Raw genomic sequence first — 19,839 nt, 5'->3', positions numbered from 1 at the left:
TCTTAGCTACGTGCACTTCTCACACCCAGATCATCTTCTTCTTCATCATCATCAAGATTAATACTAGTTTTCTTTTAGCTAGATCGAATATTGCATATATGCCTACCTTTCTGATCAAGTAGTTCCCTAACATCATATTAATTCTGCCATTTATTCATCCCTATAATTGCATGAATGCAAGAATATATCATCAAGAAATGCTTCATATCGTTTAATTAAAATAAATCCGTCACTTGTAATGATGCGTATGTGCTAAATATATCTAAAGCATCAATGTGTCGCATGTGTGTGATCGGTACTTTGCACTGTGTGACACTACCACTATGTGTTTACCTCGTATTCTATTTTATATATTATAAAACTCATTATTAAAAATTTGATTGTCTTTTTAACGTGGAACTAACAAAAAATTCATTGAAAGAAAACTAAAGAAGATAAGATTTATTTAAAATAATCCAACATATTCCAATTGAATTATTAAAGTTGCATGAATGTTAGAACTAATTGGTATGACTTCATACGATGCCTCCAACTTTCTCGTACGGATACATAAAAATCGAGGTATCGAGATGAGGATAACATTCACACACCCTAACGACAAGTATTAAGTATGTACACATGCAATATATGTAAGACGAAAGACACAACAGATAAGTTAAGCCAATCAACTAAATACCAGAAATTTTTAAATACAATTTCACTTAAATACAAACGTTTCAAAAGTAATACAGTTATCTAATGAAAACATAATTAAATCAAAATATAATAATCAAAGCAAGACACAAATCTCATCTCACGAGAAAGTGATCCATGATCACTTCTTCGGCAAAGCCGCATCCTTAGGCTCTACATCTTTACCTGCATCAAAATCTACGGTACCAAGAAACGGTATCACAAATAAGTAATAATCCAAATCAATCCATAGGATAAAAATACATTCATGTAATAACAAAATGCATGAACATGATGCCATATGCATGAGATCCAAAAATCATTATTTTCCAAAATGAACAATTTTTCACACGTAAAAATTTCATTTTGGCCCAAAACATTATCTAATCTATTAAAAAATGGCCAGAATATCCGATTAACACTATAGGTGGGAATCGTAGGCAGAACTCTACTACCATCCTTACCACGTGCACCAGAGGCGGGAATCACAGGTAAGATTCCACCACCATCCTTACCGCGTGCACCATAAGTGAGAATCACAAACGAGACTTTACCACCATCCCTGCTTACCAACATCCCTATAGTTCTTCTGACTCAAACCGTTCAATCCATTCATTTCAAACATATCCAAAATTATTTATCACATAAAAATTCAGTTTTCAAATATATACACGAACATACATGCAATTACGTGAAAATCTAGTTTTCGTTTTACAAATATGAACATGAGTGCACTATGCAATATATGACACGAAACAAATATCCAACAACCAACAAATCCCAGCATTAACCAATAGCACAAACAACTCCGATCTCCATTCCAACCGATCCCTGACTCCTTAGACTCAGTCTGGCACAACCAACCAGTTCATAGAATATTTGTTAATGCAAAATATATTTAAATCTCAAAAGTTGTTCGAAAAATACTTACAGCACTATAATATAATTTTCAGAGGATCAATGAGCTGCAAAAGGTGGCAGCACAACAATGTCACAACAAAATGCACTATGGCCGTGGGTCTCAAAAAGTGAACTTTTGAACGGGGACAAACGAAAACTAGGGATTTCTAGGGTAGGGTTTAGGGGTGTTGGTGAAACTACTGATGGCTGTGTGGGCGGCAGTTGGAGGCTAAAATGGTCAAATCAGAAATGAAGATGGTGAGGTTTCAAAGATGGCGGATCGGAGCTGAGAAATGGTGAGTTAGGTAGCAAGGGGGTCGGTGGTGAAAGAATGGTGGCCAATGGTGGCGGCACAGCTGCGCGCTAGCTCAAGGAAGCCGTTGCTTCTAGCCGTGCGTGTGGGCTAATGACTGCACATGGTGGCTTGAAAATAGAGGGGGAGGGTCACCGGTGGGTGGGGAACCAAGTGGGAGGGGGCAGTGTGGCTCACGGGCGGTGCACGACAGCACTAGGTGGGGAAGAAGAAAATGGACGGGGGAGAGGGAGGAGGCTGGGTTGCGTGGGAGGAGAGAAGCATGGGAGGAAAAAGAAGAAAAAAAAAAGAAAGAAGAAAAAGAGAAAAGAAAAAGATGAGAAAAAAAAAAGGAAAAAAAAAAGAAATGAAAGAAATGAGGTCCGACCTTTTCAGCTTGAGGTTTCAAAACTGATCCAACGAAAATAAATTTTAAAACGACGAGTTAAATAAAATAATTTCAATAGAGTGACTTAGTAAAATAAAATAATTTGAACGTAATGACTAAATAAAATAAAATAATAAAATCCAATAACGTATAAATTTTAAAGCAAAAAAAAAAACCAATTTAAATTAAAGAACAATTTAAATACAAAATAATAATTACTATCAAGAAAGAACATTAAAATAATTCCATAACTTAAAAAATATAAAATAATACCGCAAAAATCACCTTTAATTTAAAATAAGGGAACCGCTAGTTATAATAATTTAAATAATCATTCAATAAAAATACACTAAAATATGGGATATCACATCCTCCCCCCTTAAAATAAATTTCATTTTCGAAATTTGTGAGGTCAAATATCAGCACTCAGCAGGATACAAGATACAATCCAAAATACGCTTAGAAAAATCATACAACCATCAATACCCAAATGGATACGGGTCCTACTTTCTCAAGTCTACTCCTATAGGCAATTCTATCATACTTGCACTAATCGCTCATTGGCACATCACATCTCTACTTCCACAAGAACTTTAATACAACACCCAGTAAATTCGAATAATTATCATTTTCATACAACAAATTGTGCTAATCTTGATCGACTCCTATACTAAAACTTCCAAACCTTCATTGTATTCTACAAGTTGGTAACCTAACATCCACTTTCAAAATTAACCATCAATAATCAAAATTTGCACAACCAAATGATTAATCTCCAATTACAAAAGATTTTAAGTCACCAATAATTCCTCAAAATCGGTATGAAATTTGAACACCTAATTATCTCATAATATCATGCTTTCTTTGCATACTCTAATAATTCACCACATGCATAAAATTAAAATTAACACATACCAAAACCACTTCTTCCAAACCAAAATGGAACAAAGACCTACACTCTCCAAATCCATACACTCATAACTACTATGCGTCCTTAGTCAAAACTAATACTTCTCCAATGTAAAAGTGATACATTCCTACTATTCTCATCATCCAGACCTATACCTTCAAAATCAACAAGAATCATCTCCTAAATCCACCCCATCTTTTATCCTTAAACTTGATATGGATCAATCCTAAAACCTGTCACTATAACCTCGAAATAATAATTATTATTTCTCGAATTTGATCCAAATCCTCAGTCTTTAGAGAAATACACGAACTAAATCAATACCTTCAATCCCCAAAGAAATATTCTCCTTGAAAATCCCCATATCAATAGCTCAACTCTGATCAGTCTCATTTTAATGGTTACAGCCTAATCAATCTCCAACATAAATCAAGTTATCACACCAAGAATGCAGAACTAAAAACTCAAATCTTATTACAAATCAGTTCTTCAAATTCGCCATCCTAAAACCTTAAATTATACCAAATTTCATTTTTTGAAATCTGTTAGATCAATGAACTTATATCCAATAACAAAACAATCAACTCTCGGAGCTTTCCAAATCTACAATATTAAATAATAACAATTGGTTTCCTAAAGTCTGTAAAATCTTAAACCTTTGGTCAAATCCTTATAAATCTATCTTTGAATTTAGTTGAACTTACAACCTCCTACTCTATACACCATTTCATAAACTCCACGGAACCTAATACTTCAATTATTCTACTCCCTAAAGAGATCACCCCGACCATGTTGTTCCCTTCAAGCCTCGATATTATAAAGGCAAACCACATCACTAAGAATTCAGGCCTACAATACTAAATGTTCAAGCCTAACAATTTGATAGTACCATTTGTGATGCTTCTAACTCCCAAGTACAAACACGTGAAAATAGAAGTATCGGAATGAGGACAACACTCACACACCCTATCGACAAGTGCTAAGTGTGTGCACATGCAACATGTGTAAGACGAAAGACGCAACGGATAACTTAAGTCAATCAACTAAATACTAGAATTTTTTAAATACAAATTCACTTAAAGTCAAACGTTTCAAAAGTAATACAGTTATTTGATGAAAACATAATTAAACCATATAATAACCAAAGCAAGACACATATCTCATCTCACGAGAAAGTGATCCCCAATCACTTCTCCAGCGGAGCTGCATCCTCAGGCTTTGCATCCTCAGCTGTATCAAAATCTACGGTACCAATAAACAGTACCACATGTAAGTAATAATCCAAACCAACTCATGAGATAAAAATACATTCATGCAATAATAAAATGCATGAATATGATGTAATATGCATGAGACTAAAAAGTTATCATTTCTCAAATTAAATAATTTTTCCTGAAAATGGCCCAAAATATTATCCAATCCATTAAAACATTCGCAATTTTTTTCAGAAAATTACCCAAATATCCAATTAACACTATAGGCGAGAATTGCAGATGGGACTCTATTACCATTCCTGCATACCACCATCTCTACTGCGTGCACAGTAGGTGGGAATCACAGATAAGACTCTACCATCGTCCATGCTTACCACCATCCCTACAGTTCCTTTTATCTCTCTTTCAATCTATCATAGCACTGTAGGCGGGGAATCACATGCGTGACCCTACCACCATCCCTACAGCGTGCACCGTGAGTGAGACTCTACCAACATCCCTGCTTACCATCATTTCTACTATGTGCACTGTAAGCAGGAATCACAGGCGGGACTCTACCACCATCCCTGCTTACCACCATCCCTACAGTTCCTCTGACTCAAACTGTTCAATCCATTCATTTCAAACATACCCAAAATCATTTATCACATAAAAATTCAGTTTTCAAATATACACATGTACATACATGCAATTAAGCAAAAATCCAGTTTTCGTTTTACAAACATGAACATGCGTGCATTATGCAATGTATGACACGAAACAAATATCTAACAACCAACAAATCTCAACATCAATCAATCATACAAACAACTCCAATCTCCATTCCAACTGACCGCCGACTCCTCAGACTTAGTCTTGCACAACCAACCAATTCGTAAAATATTTGTTAATACAAAATATGTTTAAATCTAAAAAGTTGCTCAAAAAATACTTACAGCACTATAATATGATTTTTGGATGATCAATGAGCTACAAAAGGTGGCGGCACAGCAACGTCACAATGCAAAATGCACTATGGTCGTGGGTCTCAAAAACTCAACTTTTGAATGGAGACAAACGAAGAGTATGGATTCCTAGGGTAGGGCTTAGGGGTGTTGGTAAAACTACTGGTGGAGGTGGTTGGCCTTGGGTGGTGGCGTGGGCGGCGGTTGGAGGCCAAAATGCTCAAATCGAAAATAGAGATGGTGGGGCTTCAAAGGTGGTGGATCGGGGCTGAGAAATTGTGGGTTAGGTAGCTGGAGGGTTGGTGGTGAAGTGGTAAAAAAATGGTGGCCAATGGTGGCGGCACGGAGGTGCGCGAGTTCAAGGAAGTCGCAGCTTCTAGTAGTGCGTAGGGGCTAATGACGGCACATGGTGGCCTAAAAATGGAGGGAGAGGGTCACCAGTCAGTGGGGAACCAGGTGGGAGGGGCGGTGTGGCTCACGGGTGGCGCTTGGTGGGGGAGAAGAAAACGGACGAGGCAGAGGGAGGGGGTTGGGTCGCACTGGAGGAAAGAAGCAGGGGAGGAAAAAAAAGAAAAAATAGAAAGAAGAAAAAGATGAGAAAAATAAAAAGGAAAAGGAAAAAAGAAAAAAGAAATGAAAGAAACGAGGTCCGACTTTTTCAGCTTGAGGTCTCAAAATTGATCCATTGAAAATAAATTTTAAAACGACGAGTTAAATAAAATAATTTAAACATAGTAACTTAGTAAAAGTAAAATAATTTGAACGTGTGATTAAACAAAATAAAATAATAAAATCCAACAACACATAAATTTTAAAGTCCAAAAAACTAAACTAATTTAAATATAAAATAATAATTACTATCAAGAAAGTACGTTAAAATAATTCTACAACTTAAAAAAATTATAAAATAATACCGCGAAAATCACCTTTAATTTAAAATAAGGAAACCACTAATTATAATAATTTAAATAATTATTCAATAAAAAGACACTAAAATATGAGGTATCACACTTCAACTCGAAACATATTTATAATATGGAAAATACTCTAGTCATAAAAAAATTACATAAAAATAATTTCATAAATTAGAGTGAATTGACGTGGTTAGTTAAATTATAAAATTATTTTTATTATAAAATAAATTTAATAAATAAGGTAAAATTACATTAATTTATTTAATTACAATTCATTCGTAGATATAACATCCTCTTATGAAATGTATGCTGCAGCCTCTTAAGGGTTAAAATGAACGAAACGTGACTTCTTCTTCTTCTTCTTCTTCTTCTTTTTTTTTTTTTTTTTTTTTTTTTTTTTTATGGGAAGGGGAAACGTGACTTGACATCTGCATATCAAACATGATTACTTATGAATCAGGAAGTTTTGCTCTCATGCATTAAGACAAACTGCAAATGAAACAGTCGAAGTAGAAGTACTGCTACTATGCAATGGTCAAAAACCAACAAAAAAAAGTATGCCCTACATGATGAATGATATGTCTTTGCCAGGTAATTAATGAGTTTTTTTTATTATTTTATTTTATGGGTGATGATGAAATAAACAGCATGCATGGCGATTCACAATATATGCATATATGTTGCTTTGAATTATTATGTGTATGCATGCATCCAACTAAAAAGTAGAAAGAAGGAAGGTCACGTTTTTTAAAGGAAAGATATAGTTATAAGTATAATTATATATTAATTTATGTATTAATATAATGTAATTGATCAAAAAGTAAATTATATTAAAAATAATATTAATTTAAATTTTAAATATAAATAAATTAATATTAATATATAAATTAATACGTGACTATGTTTATATATAGCAAAATCCTTTCCTTAATAAGCATACTTTGGAAGGACGTGGGGTTACGTTCATGACTGACTAGCTAGCTATATATAGCAACCAGGTCAATTCTCTTTAAACCAGCAAATCTATTGCATATATACATTATTTTATACATACATACATACATACATATATATATATATATATATATATCTGTCACAATCCTATATGCTTATAGCTAGCTAGGAAAAGAACGCATGCATCCTGCAAAGCTGGCCACAGTAAATTAGTTGTACATCATTTAAATATTAAATACGTTGAAAAAAAATATAAAAATTTTATGTGGAGTTATTTTTATATATATTTTATATATTTTATTAATGTGATTAGTTATATTTTTTTATTATAAAATAAATATTTTAATTAATCATATTAATAGAATAAATAAAAAATATATAAAAATAACTATATAAAACAAAACTGTTAATATTATTATATAGATTTACATGATCTACTAAAGTTTGGGGAACGACTGCTGATCTTTAGTTTGTTTGCTTTATTGTTTGAGTAATTCTACTCATAGGCCGGTTTGAGATCATACACCACACACTAATGATGTGGCAAACCCGGTTTATTTCAAAACGGTCTAATCTATGAGAATCCTTCGCCGTGTTCCCTATGCTTCCCCTCCCCTCCATCTGCAGAATCATTTTCGTGTTTCCTCTGCACTCCCTCCCTCTGCCGAAGAATTTCCTCCCCCGTGTTCCTTCTGTGCTCCCCCTCCCTTTGCCATATCTCTCTCTCTCTCTCTCTCTCTCGTCGACACCCCTCAAGAAAAGTCCTAGATCTAAGAAATCTCCCTCGAACGAGGGTCTGGTTGGAGACGTACGACACCACCAAAGAGGCAGCTATGGTTTACAACAGGGAGGCCATTTGCCTTAGGGGCCCCGACGCTCTCATCAATTTTGTAAAGCCTTTGCTTTTCATCACCTCCATGCCTTATGGCCCACCATCACAACCAGAGGCTGATACTGAGAGTCACTCAACAAGTAGCACTGCTTCGGTAAGCTCTACTCAACGACAAGATATCGATGTTGTAGGGGTTTCCGATTACGATTCTGGGAAAGAATCTCAGAGTCCCTATTCTCCAACTTCTGTTCTCTGATTTCAACCCGTTGAACTCAGAACAAAGGGGAAAAGTGACTGGAGACCAGCTCAAGATCAAAGCGATTGCGCTTATGGGTGGTTGGATCCATTACTATTGAAATATCATTTTGAGTCCAAAAGTCATTCGCAGATTTTTTGGACGAGATGATCTTACTGAAACTAGAATATTTTGACACATTTGGTATGGTTGAAAGATCACTTACATTACTTGTTCTTAATTTTTTACATCTGTTCTTTGCTATATCCATTTACCTTTCATCACTTTCCCTCTCAAGATGGTAAGTAGTTTTTTTTTCCCCTTTTAAAAGAGTAATTTATTCATCAAACTATGCCTTTGTGTTAGAAACCTTCCCTGGTGATGTAAAATGGTAAAGAAGAAAGTAAACAAATGTTGGAAAGCCACAAGAAAATGGATGGTCAACAGTTGTTTGATAAAATTCATCAACCTGAAACTGCTTGATATGTGTTTATTGCCTACGACACTCATGTTCAGCATCAAATCAACATTACAGCTTGAACCAAAAAAAATAAAATGCACAAAGGAGAAAAAAGGCACCAAAAGAATAAGAATTCCAAACATTGTACGTAGGTATGCAGACAAATGTGGGTGTTCTGTGTTTTACTTTTTAGAGAGAGAGAGAGATTTCCATAGAGAAAGGAGTGGAAAGAGAGCCCCTTTAGAGCAGAGCAGCATGACAGCCTACCGAATTTGGTGTTCTTTGGCTGATCAGAGGCACACGTACTGTAACACGACGAAGGAAAGAAATCCAAAGCGTGGAGGGAGAAGAACGTGGGAGGAGAATTCGAATGGAGGATTCGGAGAAAATTGACATGGTGCACAACGTGGGGTTTCTTCTTCCTTCTAAACGAATCGTTTTGATAAAAATAATAATTATAAAAAGCTAGCTCAGCTGGTGTATGGTGTGGGCGGAAGATTGAGGCTTAAGCGTAGACTTACTCTTATTGTTTCAATCGATTCCTTAGCACTTTGTCTAGAATCTTTGATGATCTCCATGCAACATTATCTCTGTATTATTGTCTTGGAACTTGTCATCATGGGTACTGCGAGCCCATTAATCACAGCTTTTTATGCATGATTTTATATACTTTTAACAACATTAATCCATGATAAAGTAATCATCCTCATCACCAACAGCTTAGCCTTTGCTCAAAGCTGCTTGAACCAAAACAAAAACCCCACGTGATCATTGAAAAAAACAAGCAATTTTTCTTTTACCAAGTCAAAGATTTCCCTTAAAAACCTATCACACTTTACAGCTACATATGTACGTGTGTCTGTTTGTTAATCATAAAATATCTACAGTCTTTTAATTTTTAATTTTTATTTTTTAATATGGGTGTATGTAAAAGTCTTCCAGTCAATTGCTTTTGATCACTGAGATCGAGCAAAAAGTTCTGATAAAAACGAAGCTAGGAAATATAATCAGATTTTTTTTTATATAAAAAAAAAGTAATATTATTTTTTATTTTTAATATTATTATTATTATTTAAAATAAAAACACAACTTTATTCATAATCACCAATCAAAAGGAAAATAATATATTAAAGAATATCATCAAGATCAATCTTTACACTTAAGACCCACGAAGCATCTTTGCTTAAGGTGCGAGCAATCTTTTTACAATCCTCCCAATATGGTTCATTGAGTATTGATCAAAAGCTACTAAATTCTCAATGATTTTTACTATAAATATGCCACGGCAAGCGTCATCAACTTGTTGTATTTGAATCTTTTCAACAACTTGTTGAGAATCAACTAACGATGATCGGCTTTAAACTCACATCTTTAAAGAATTTAATTGCACGTAATGCAGCAAAAGCTCCAGCTAGTAATGGATCAGAATATAAATCATTATTCCTCCTCAAGGTGCCTACGACATATCACTCTCAATCACGAATAATAACTCTAAAATCAGACTTAATGTTATTAATTTTAGTCATATGAGGCATTGATTTGCATAATTAAAGATAATATCAGTACCATGAAGATCCATATATATGTGGTGGTTTGTTTGTCAACGATCACCTCCATGGATTTAGATCCAAATATATTTGGTAGTTTGTTTGTCAACGATCACCGGATCTATGTATTTTTTTTTTATTTGGTAACTTCTATTTCTTTGGATACAAGGAATTTCAATGGAGAGAATTTCGAAATTATTATAAAGAATTTTACAAAATTAAATATACAAATTCATGATATAACGTCTTTAAGGTAATATATAAATTCTATTTTACAATAAAAAGAATTTTACAACATGTCATTATTATAAATTTACTATTTTTTTATGAAATCCACATTAAAAAAAAAATCATTTTTGTTTTAGATCTTTCCTAATCTTCCTCCCCATGCAAGCCTATTATCAATGATTCTAAAATCGAATAACTTATATAAATAATGAATAATATTATATATAATTATAGAATATATAAACGTTATATAGTTGTTTAAAAAATATATATAATTTATTATTAAAAATTAATTATTTTTTTTATGTAGATTTTACTTAATTTTTTCATATAAAATATAAAAGTAACTAGCTAAGCTTCTATCAAATGATGATTCTAATAATTGTGGCAGAATATAATGATTAATTAAGTATCAGATGCTACATATATATGTCCACTTCAATATTAATATTCGCTAGCTAGGTAGGGACCCGCTAGCTGCTTGTCCTATACGTACCCACCCACCAATAATATTACGATATTGACTTTGAACCAAAATCCGAAGATTTATTAAAGGTGGCTGATCTAATAATAATGTCTCACATGGATGGATGGTGGCTGAAGCTTTCTCTAACTCTTTCCTTGGTTCCAACGGACAGTTAGTCATTTCGTGGAAATTACATGTGGGACGTTTCGTCTCCATCCGGCGATAGGCATCTCTTCCAAATTCTTGTCTTCTTTCATAATTTATACGTTTCAAGTGTATGAGAAATAGATATCTATGATAGAATAGAGTTTATAAAGTTTTTATTACTGTTTATCTAAAGTTTTAATTTGGACTTAAAAGATTAGAAAGACTATATATATATACAAGGATTGGTTTGGATATACAGTGAATTGAGATGAGATGAGTTGAGATAAAAATTAAATATAAATATTATAAAATTAAAATATTATTAAAATATAATTTTTTAATAATTTTTATTTTAAAATTTAAAAAATTTAAATCGTTTATTTTATTTTATTTAAAAATTTGAAAAATTATTAATTATTAGATGAAATTGGTTGAAATGATTTCTAAAACCAAACGAGACATATCACCTACATACAATCTTGTCAAATTTCACCTTGTAGTTCGGAGGATACATGACCATGGGATATATCTAAGAGCTCGTTTGGACATTTCAAATATCTTATAATATATGTTAGTAGTAATGAAATAGTTTCTAGTTAAAATATTTTATTGGATTTTGAGAAGTGAAAAAAAAAATTAAATAAAAATATTTTAAATTAATTCATTAAAATATAAATTTTTAATATTATTTATATTTTTAAATTTTAAAAAGTTGTATTATTTTTTATATTTTATTTGAGAGTTTGTGGAAGTTGTATTAGATTAATTTGTGTTTGGAAAATGATCATTAGATAATAATTAGATGAAAAAGTTAAAAATTTAAAATTAAAAAATATGTTTGAATAATTTATGAAAATGAAATATATGAGAAAATGTAAGAATACTTGGTGTCCAAACTAACCCAAGTATCCTTATGTTTGCGTATGAACTTAAAGGTCTTGATTGAGAGAGAAATATAATAAATATTATAGATTACACTTTATATTTATACGTCTACTTCTCTCAAATTCAAAACTCTTAAGTTCGAACAGCTTTAAATTTATTTATTTATTTATTTTCACATGATCACCATTTTAACAAGGGCTGGTGCTACTCAATCCCATCACTTCGCACCCTCAAGTGTATCCCACTTCAACAGATTAAAATTTCTGTGTTAGTTTAGAAATTGTGACAATCAATAAACCGTCACTTAATATAACAAAAGTCAGTTTCTTTAAACCGTCACTTAAAAGATAAATTGATCAACGTCCAAACATTAAGGGTTATACTTTTGAACATTAACAATACACTATCTTTTTTTAGTTAAGTTCTTTGGAACGTATATAATTAGACATGCGAACGTAGAAAGTACATTTGAACATATATTTATATGTACAAATAGTTTCGTAGTTTCAAGCCTAATGTCTTCTCATAATGATGAGTACTAATATTTGAACGTATGTGCTTAAGGTTCAAACGTTTGTATATTGGAATTTAAATTTGAAAATTTAAATATCCAAATCAAAAGAAAGAACATAATATTAAACATAAAACTATAAATTAAAAGATTGTGGAGAACTGAAATACATAGACACGAAGTATATTAACCAATATTATTCATTACAGAAAGATACTAAAAAATTACAATAAATGATAAAAACAAAAGTAAAAAATGGATTAGCATAGCTCAATATGCAATGTTGAAATATATACGAAATTAGTCTGATAACGTATTGACCTTTTCATTTAGGATATCTAAATGATTGCCAATTGAGGACATAGTGTCCTCTATTGATGCCTGTAGAGACCCAATCTGTCGATCGATGTGTGTAGTAATAATAGATACAGTTGCATCGAGCCAAGCAAGGCATGTATCCCCTATAGCGCCACTCATCAGCTCTCCACTAGTACTCTTGTTGTAGGGAGCAACACCAGCCCTAGCCTGGGTCACTGGTAGAAGATCTAGTGAATGCCTAGTCTCATGCCGAGCACGTCCCTTTGCCTGTCCAAGGCTCCGCATATATGAGGTTGTGTCGAATGGGTTCATTTGCTCGGCTAGCCACTCAGCTCGAGGTTCCACTCCCCGTTGTAGTAGCAATCGAGTAATAATCACCCTATATGAAAGATTGTTAGTAGAGATAATGCTAGCCTCATAGCAGATCCTTGCAAATACCTGAAATGGCAAGTCAATAGGGTCTCCAATTTCCAAGCGTAGAAGGAACTATGCACGAGTCCAATTGAAGGTGGCCTTACGTGCCACATGATCTATGTTTGTTGTAACATTTAGAAAAATGGTAGCAACATGTTATGCTGGAAAGAGTTCTTTGACTCAAACGGGGTGTAGTATCTCCTCATAAGACTAAATAAGTCCTTTTTGTGGTCATCATCCAGAGCTTGAGTCCTATTGCCATTTGAAGAGCCTACGTTTTTGCTTGTTAGATCGGCCTCGATAGGGCTAGCAGATGACCCAAATGTCCCAACGTTTGGTGTGTCCTCGACTTGATCCACTATAGTCGAGGACTCAGATACTCAAGAGGTCTCGAGTATGCCAGCGAAGACATCCACTGATACCTCAAACTCAACACCTCGTATAGATATAGTATGACTAACTGCATCCTATGGCATGTCCTACATTTGCATGTAGAACTCACAGACCATAGATGAGTATATATTCCCTCTTAGTGCGCATATGCTAGTACACATTCTAGTGACAAAGAGGGACCTCAAACTGCCCCCCTCTCAAGTCATGCAGTCGAACTCATCGATCTTAATCTTGCGTTCCGTTATAACTATTTGAACGCTGACCCGTGACATGTTCAGGGTTCCTTCCATACCCTATTTTTGTGTTATGAATTGATGAGATATATCTTGCCAAAAAAAAAAAAAAAAAACTAAACTCATTTCATTAAATTTAAATGTGTTCTACTAGTAAAGAGCCTGAGTAGGAAAATTCTTAACACGTTCGAACGTATTTTTGAACTATGGCATATTGAACGTATGTTCAAACTATGGAATATTAAAGTTCAAATGTACACATGCGTTTGAACATGAATCGCTAATGTTCAAATTACAAGATTATATGTGAATGTGAACAATCACATATGCACGTAATGCAAAACATACAAACCCACATGTGTCACTATTTGAATATTAATAGTGTTACCGTTCGAACAATGATTCCTAAAGTGAATTACGTTCGCATATCATTGTTATGTCAGAGTAGTCTAATATATCGTTCAGACTATACTCCAACATATAGTTCGAACTATATCTATGTTTGAATGTTATTTTAAACATTTGAAAGCCAAGATTTACAAGGTTTGCACGTATAAAGAACGTGCAAACATATATTTCTACGTTGGAATGTTCATTTCAAGTAAACTAACGTTCAAACATAAATTGTTACATTTGAACGTATAAAGTATAAATAGGAGGATTTGGCTGAGTCAACTCATCCATCTTCGTTTTTCCCGACCACATCACTATTAGGGAAATAGCTACCGTAGATATGAAATATACACTCAGTGTAACCATCCTACAATGGCCATTTGGTCAGTAATTGGCCACAGTGGTTGGGAAAAACCCAAGATCGACACACCGAAACATATTTAAAATCAATGCAAAACACTCTAAAAATCATATGATTGGGTACTACCCTTTTTATGAGGGTTGTGGTGGCATTTGACAGTGGCGTCGCGATGGTTTGGTTTTTAAAGCCTGTGAAAATGAGTTCTAGACATTTGAACTATGTACTTATTGTCACGTAACGTTCAAACGTCCAAGTATGAACGTTCAAATGTGTGCAAATTAAATTTCCCATCGTGTGCAAGTATGTTTGCATACACTACTTCAGACTCAAAATATTCAAATGTGAATAGCTAATGTTTAAATGTATATTTTGTTAATGGCACGAAACAATACCGCTATTAGGTTAGAAGACACCAACACAGAAATTGATGTTTGAACATGAATTTTCCTATATTGGAAACATTTGAACACTTAGCTAACAGTTTGAACACATGGTGAAACCGTTTGAACGTATTATTACTCATAAGTTAGTAATTTAGTTTAATAAACATAATTATTTATTAATGTTTACTATACGATAGGATACCTATATATAATATAATATATGCTATGAATCACGTTATATATCACCATATATTTTTTTTACTACATATATCACTATATATTAATCTTTATATATAAATCAATATCTATAAATGAAGTATGTAATTATGCTATAGTATCATATATATATATATATATAGATGTAATACTACTATAGTAGTATCATATATTAGAGGTATATTACTAGTTTAGTACAGTATTATACTATGCTATAGATCAATTTTATACTAGTATAATATAGTACAACGATGTTTATTGCATTGGATGGTTTGTTAGCAACATGTATAGGGTTAAGGACTTGCCAACTGCCCTTGATGATCTTGATACACCAAAGACAGACCAGTCAACACTTGGCAGTAAGTACATCGTTGTTGAGAATTTATTGTTTATATACTACTTAGGGAGAATTAAATGTTTTTAATACATTTAAATATATTACTTGACTCTTTGCTAAGTCGCAGGCGTGGCTTAACAAGTGGCCTAGGGTTGGAAAAAATTATTTGACACGAAAAAACCAAGGTCAATATCTCCAATGGCTGCACTGGAGCTCTGGATGATAGTGGCACATGGCTTTTCTCCTATTTTGGGACACTAGTTAAAACTTATGCTCCCTTTTACATACGATCTTGGTAAGATGTCCCAACTAAGGTTACAGATCACATTCGAAGTCATGTACTTGTGAGTTTATATGCCCGAAGTTCATTGAGATGTTCCAACTAATGAAGTGACGTTACTGTTAGTATGCACGACATCTTAATTATTCACTTATTGTGATGAATTTGAACTAAATTTCAATCGTAAAGAAGATAGACGAACTGTGAATGAGTTGATTGTTACATTATTTTGGTGTCACAAGTGTAGGTTCACGAACACTTCAAGAGGTTTGAGATATTATAGGAGGTTGTTCAAACACTTTTTTAACAAATGAATTTAGACAATTGAAGGAAGTGCTGCGACCTCTTAGCAAGCTCAAATTATCAGGTAATTGCATTTTTTCCCATAACTTATTTAAATTATGTCGTGGTTTCATAGATTATATTTAATATTATTACTTCCTCCTGCAATATTTTAGTTCTATCAAAGTACATAATAGATCATTCCAAAGTCTTGCAAAGAAAATGGTAATTAGTTACTATATATATCTTTTAACTATATCATTTAATTAAGTGCTAACATGATTTAATTTTGCTAATGTGACTTAATAAAAAATGTGACAATTTTGAAAATTTCTCCCTTATTCATGTTTATGCTACGATCCATACCAATGGCAATTGCGAGTGGATTGATCATGTAACCAGAGATAATTACTTAAGTAAAATTGCATTATGCAATTATAGATATCATTTGTCCTGAATGTTTTTTTACACTTTTTTGTTTGTTTTTTTACTATTGTAGTTTTTATAATTCTTGTAGGAGAAAAAGATTGAGCTGTAGTATGCCTCTGAGGAACTTTCTCCCAGTGACATTGACATTTTTACCCAGTTCCTTGGAAATAAGTCTGGTTTGGTCAGAGGGTTTGGATGTTCCTTCAAGCACGTTAGTTCATCCTCCATGGCCTTGGGTTCACAAGTAAATAATCTTATCAAAGATTTGGACGATACGCACCAAGAAATTAAGCAAATGAAGTCAAGACAACAAGAGTTGAAGAATCTCCTATCTTGATAGTCAAATTTAGAGATGCATTTGCAAGAGCAGCAAAGAGACCAAGATGAAAGAATACGCATTGAAGTTCAAAATTAGATACAACGGGAGATGTTGGTCCGGATGGAACAGATTGTGTCACTGCAACAGAATTGTGGTGGTTGGGGAAAGAATAATAAATGAACTTTAATCTATATTTGAAACAAAATGCTATCTAGTAAATTTAATTTAATTTTGTACTCCTAGCATCAAACATTTTCAAACATTGCCTTTTATTTGTGCGTAATACAATTTAAATTTAATTAATGTGAAATTCAATTTTATTGATTTATTAATTCTGAGTGACTTTATGTTCGAATGTAAACCTCACACGTTCAAATTTGTCTTCACGTTTGAAGCAACGTAAAAACATAAATAAGGATACATGTAATCGCAAATGTCCGCACATACAATATCACGTTTGAACATGTAAAGTTCTCGAATGTGTAAACATATCCATGGATGTCTTAATGCATATCCCTTCAAGTCCAAATTCAGGATAAACGAACGTCTGAATATAAAATACTATATCATTCTAAAGTTGCATTCCAAAAGTTCAAACGAAGGATACGTACGGACATATTTACTAACAGTCTGTATGTTTATCTGTTCACATCCAAACTACTGATAACTGGCATTCAAATTTAAAATTATAATGTCAACTTTGTTCAAATGAAAAATATGTGCAAACGTATTTATTAACCATTTGTCACAAATGGTCATCACGTTCACACAAAAGAATGAACGACAAACTATCTACAATCACAAAAAAGAATTTTGTGATAGTTGAATAGTAAACTGTCACAAAATATATGTGATGTTGTTGTTTTGTAGGTACGTCGACGGTTTCTAATCGTCACAAAAATCCTTCTTAACAATTTTATTTTATTTTATTTGTGATGGTTAAGCCCATCACAAAACATGCAATCTGTTATAGTAGTGCTCCTATTACATTTTGGTTTTTGTTTTATTTTTCTTTTTTTTAAGTAAAACAATACACAAATATACTAGTAATAACTTATTTATATATACTTAAAAAAAAATATACACTAACGATAAATATAACTTTGAAAGATTCACTCCAGATACTAACTAGCATTTTCCTTCTAACAAAACCACAGTCCTACTGCATTTTCTGAAGGAACAGAGGGTCATGTTCTCTGCCTTTAATCATGGAAATTGTCCATATCTGCTACTTCATTAATGGTATGTTTTTGTTTGGCTGTTTATAGATCGGTGGCCTACCTAAATTGCTTTCCTTAGAACCCATAAAAGCAGCCGGTAAATTTCTATGGGTTTGATTTTTCCTCCAAAAAACAATTTATATTATTTAAAATATTTAGAGCAGTCCATTCCAAGACAAATCAATTTCGGAAAATTGGAATGAAACCAAACCACGTGCTTCTCTGCTTCTGACCCACTAATCAATTGGGTAATCAGTGATTAATGCCACCTAATCTCTCTAAATTAATGTCTCTGTACTTAATATAAAACCATTTTATGAATATAATTTTAGAATAGAGGAATGATAGTTGTAGTCGTGAGTTTGTAAGTGCCGCATAATTATTTTAAAAAAATTAAATAAATATAAAATTTACATAAAAAAAATTAATTTTTTACTAACGGGCTCCAATACCCTTTTTCAAAATAATTATATAATATTTACGCACTCTACGATCGTACTTAGCATCATTCTTTATAATATGATAATTTTTTACCATTGTCTGCAATTGTCTCACGTTGTAGTACTAGATTCTTGACTGAGAATTAATATAATTTTGCATCCAATAGGACACATATTCTTCTCTTCTCGTATCAACAAAAGAATATTTGACATTGTACCCTTAAATTAACACAGAAAAAATGAATGATCAAAGTGTGGAGGCTCAGGGCTAATGCAACACATATTGGCTTTTAAGTGTGGGAGCTGATCTTTTGGTGCCAAATGTATTAGTAGTTGTCAATGTTGGTTTTTGGCCGCCGGATGGTCCGAAAATAGTAGACGATGGGAGGGAAAATAAGTAAATTTAATAATTTATGTGATTCGACACTAAAATTTATATTCATAACTATATAATTAACGTAAAGAAAATGAATCTACCATACAAAACAAAACAAGAAAAGTAAACACTCAACCTTTCTACCGTAATGTTTTTCTTTTTAATTTTAAGATGTGTCTCCCTTTTGATCATCTTACTATCTAAACGCAACTTACTTTCTGATATTTTGATCGTCGAATATATTTCTTAATAAAAATTCTTTGATGGACTTCCACTAGATTTCTTCACGAAAATTTATGTCCGACACATAACATGCCGCAAGACTAAAAAATTAATAAAGATTTTAAAACAATTTTAGACATAAAATAAATTGTTCTAAAAATTTTAAAAAATCAAATTATGAATTATATATATTAAAAAAACGTTACACATCAATTGCAAAACCTAAAGCCGCTTGAACTTTGTACTATAGTAGTCATAAATTGCCGAACCCATTCGTTTCCTAGGTTTTGGACAAAGGGATAAAGTTTTCTTTTAATTTGGGTTGGATCAAACTTTTCCTATACAGACCAATTTATAAAAATGATATGTGCTTTTTGAGCAGCTTGTGATTAAATTCAAGTTAAAAAAAAAAATGACATAAAAAACTTAAAAGAGTAGAAAGATAAAAGCGTAAAATTCAAGGACTGAACATCTACTTAATTTTGATAGGAAAAGTCTAATTCCACCGAAATCTTCTGCCGAAATTCATTGTTTTTTTTTTTAATTTTATTTAATAGTTAAGTAATTCTTTTTAAAATGAATATATATATATATTTTTATTTTTAAAAAATGTCTAAATATTTTTAAAAAATATTTGAAAATAAAGTAAAAAATAAATAAATTTGGGCTTATGGGTGAGGATTGAGAATCATCTGTTGATGTAGGATTGTAGGTAGCAATGCCC

Source organism: Carya illinoinensis, chromosome 7, assembly GCF_018687715.1.
Source record: "Carya illinoinensis cultivar Pawnee chromosome 7, C.illinoinensisPawnee_v1, whole genome shotgun sequence".
NCBI classification, from domain to species: domain Eukaryota; kingdom Viridiplantae; phylum Streptophyta; class Magnoliopsida; order Fagales; family Juglandaceae; genus Carya; species Carya illinoinensis.
This window is presented reverse-complemented; position numbering follows the sequence as displayed.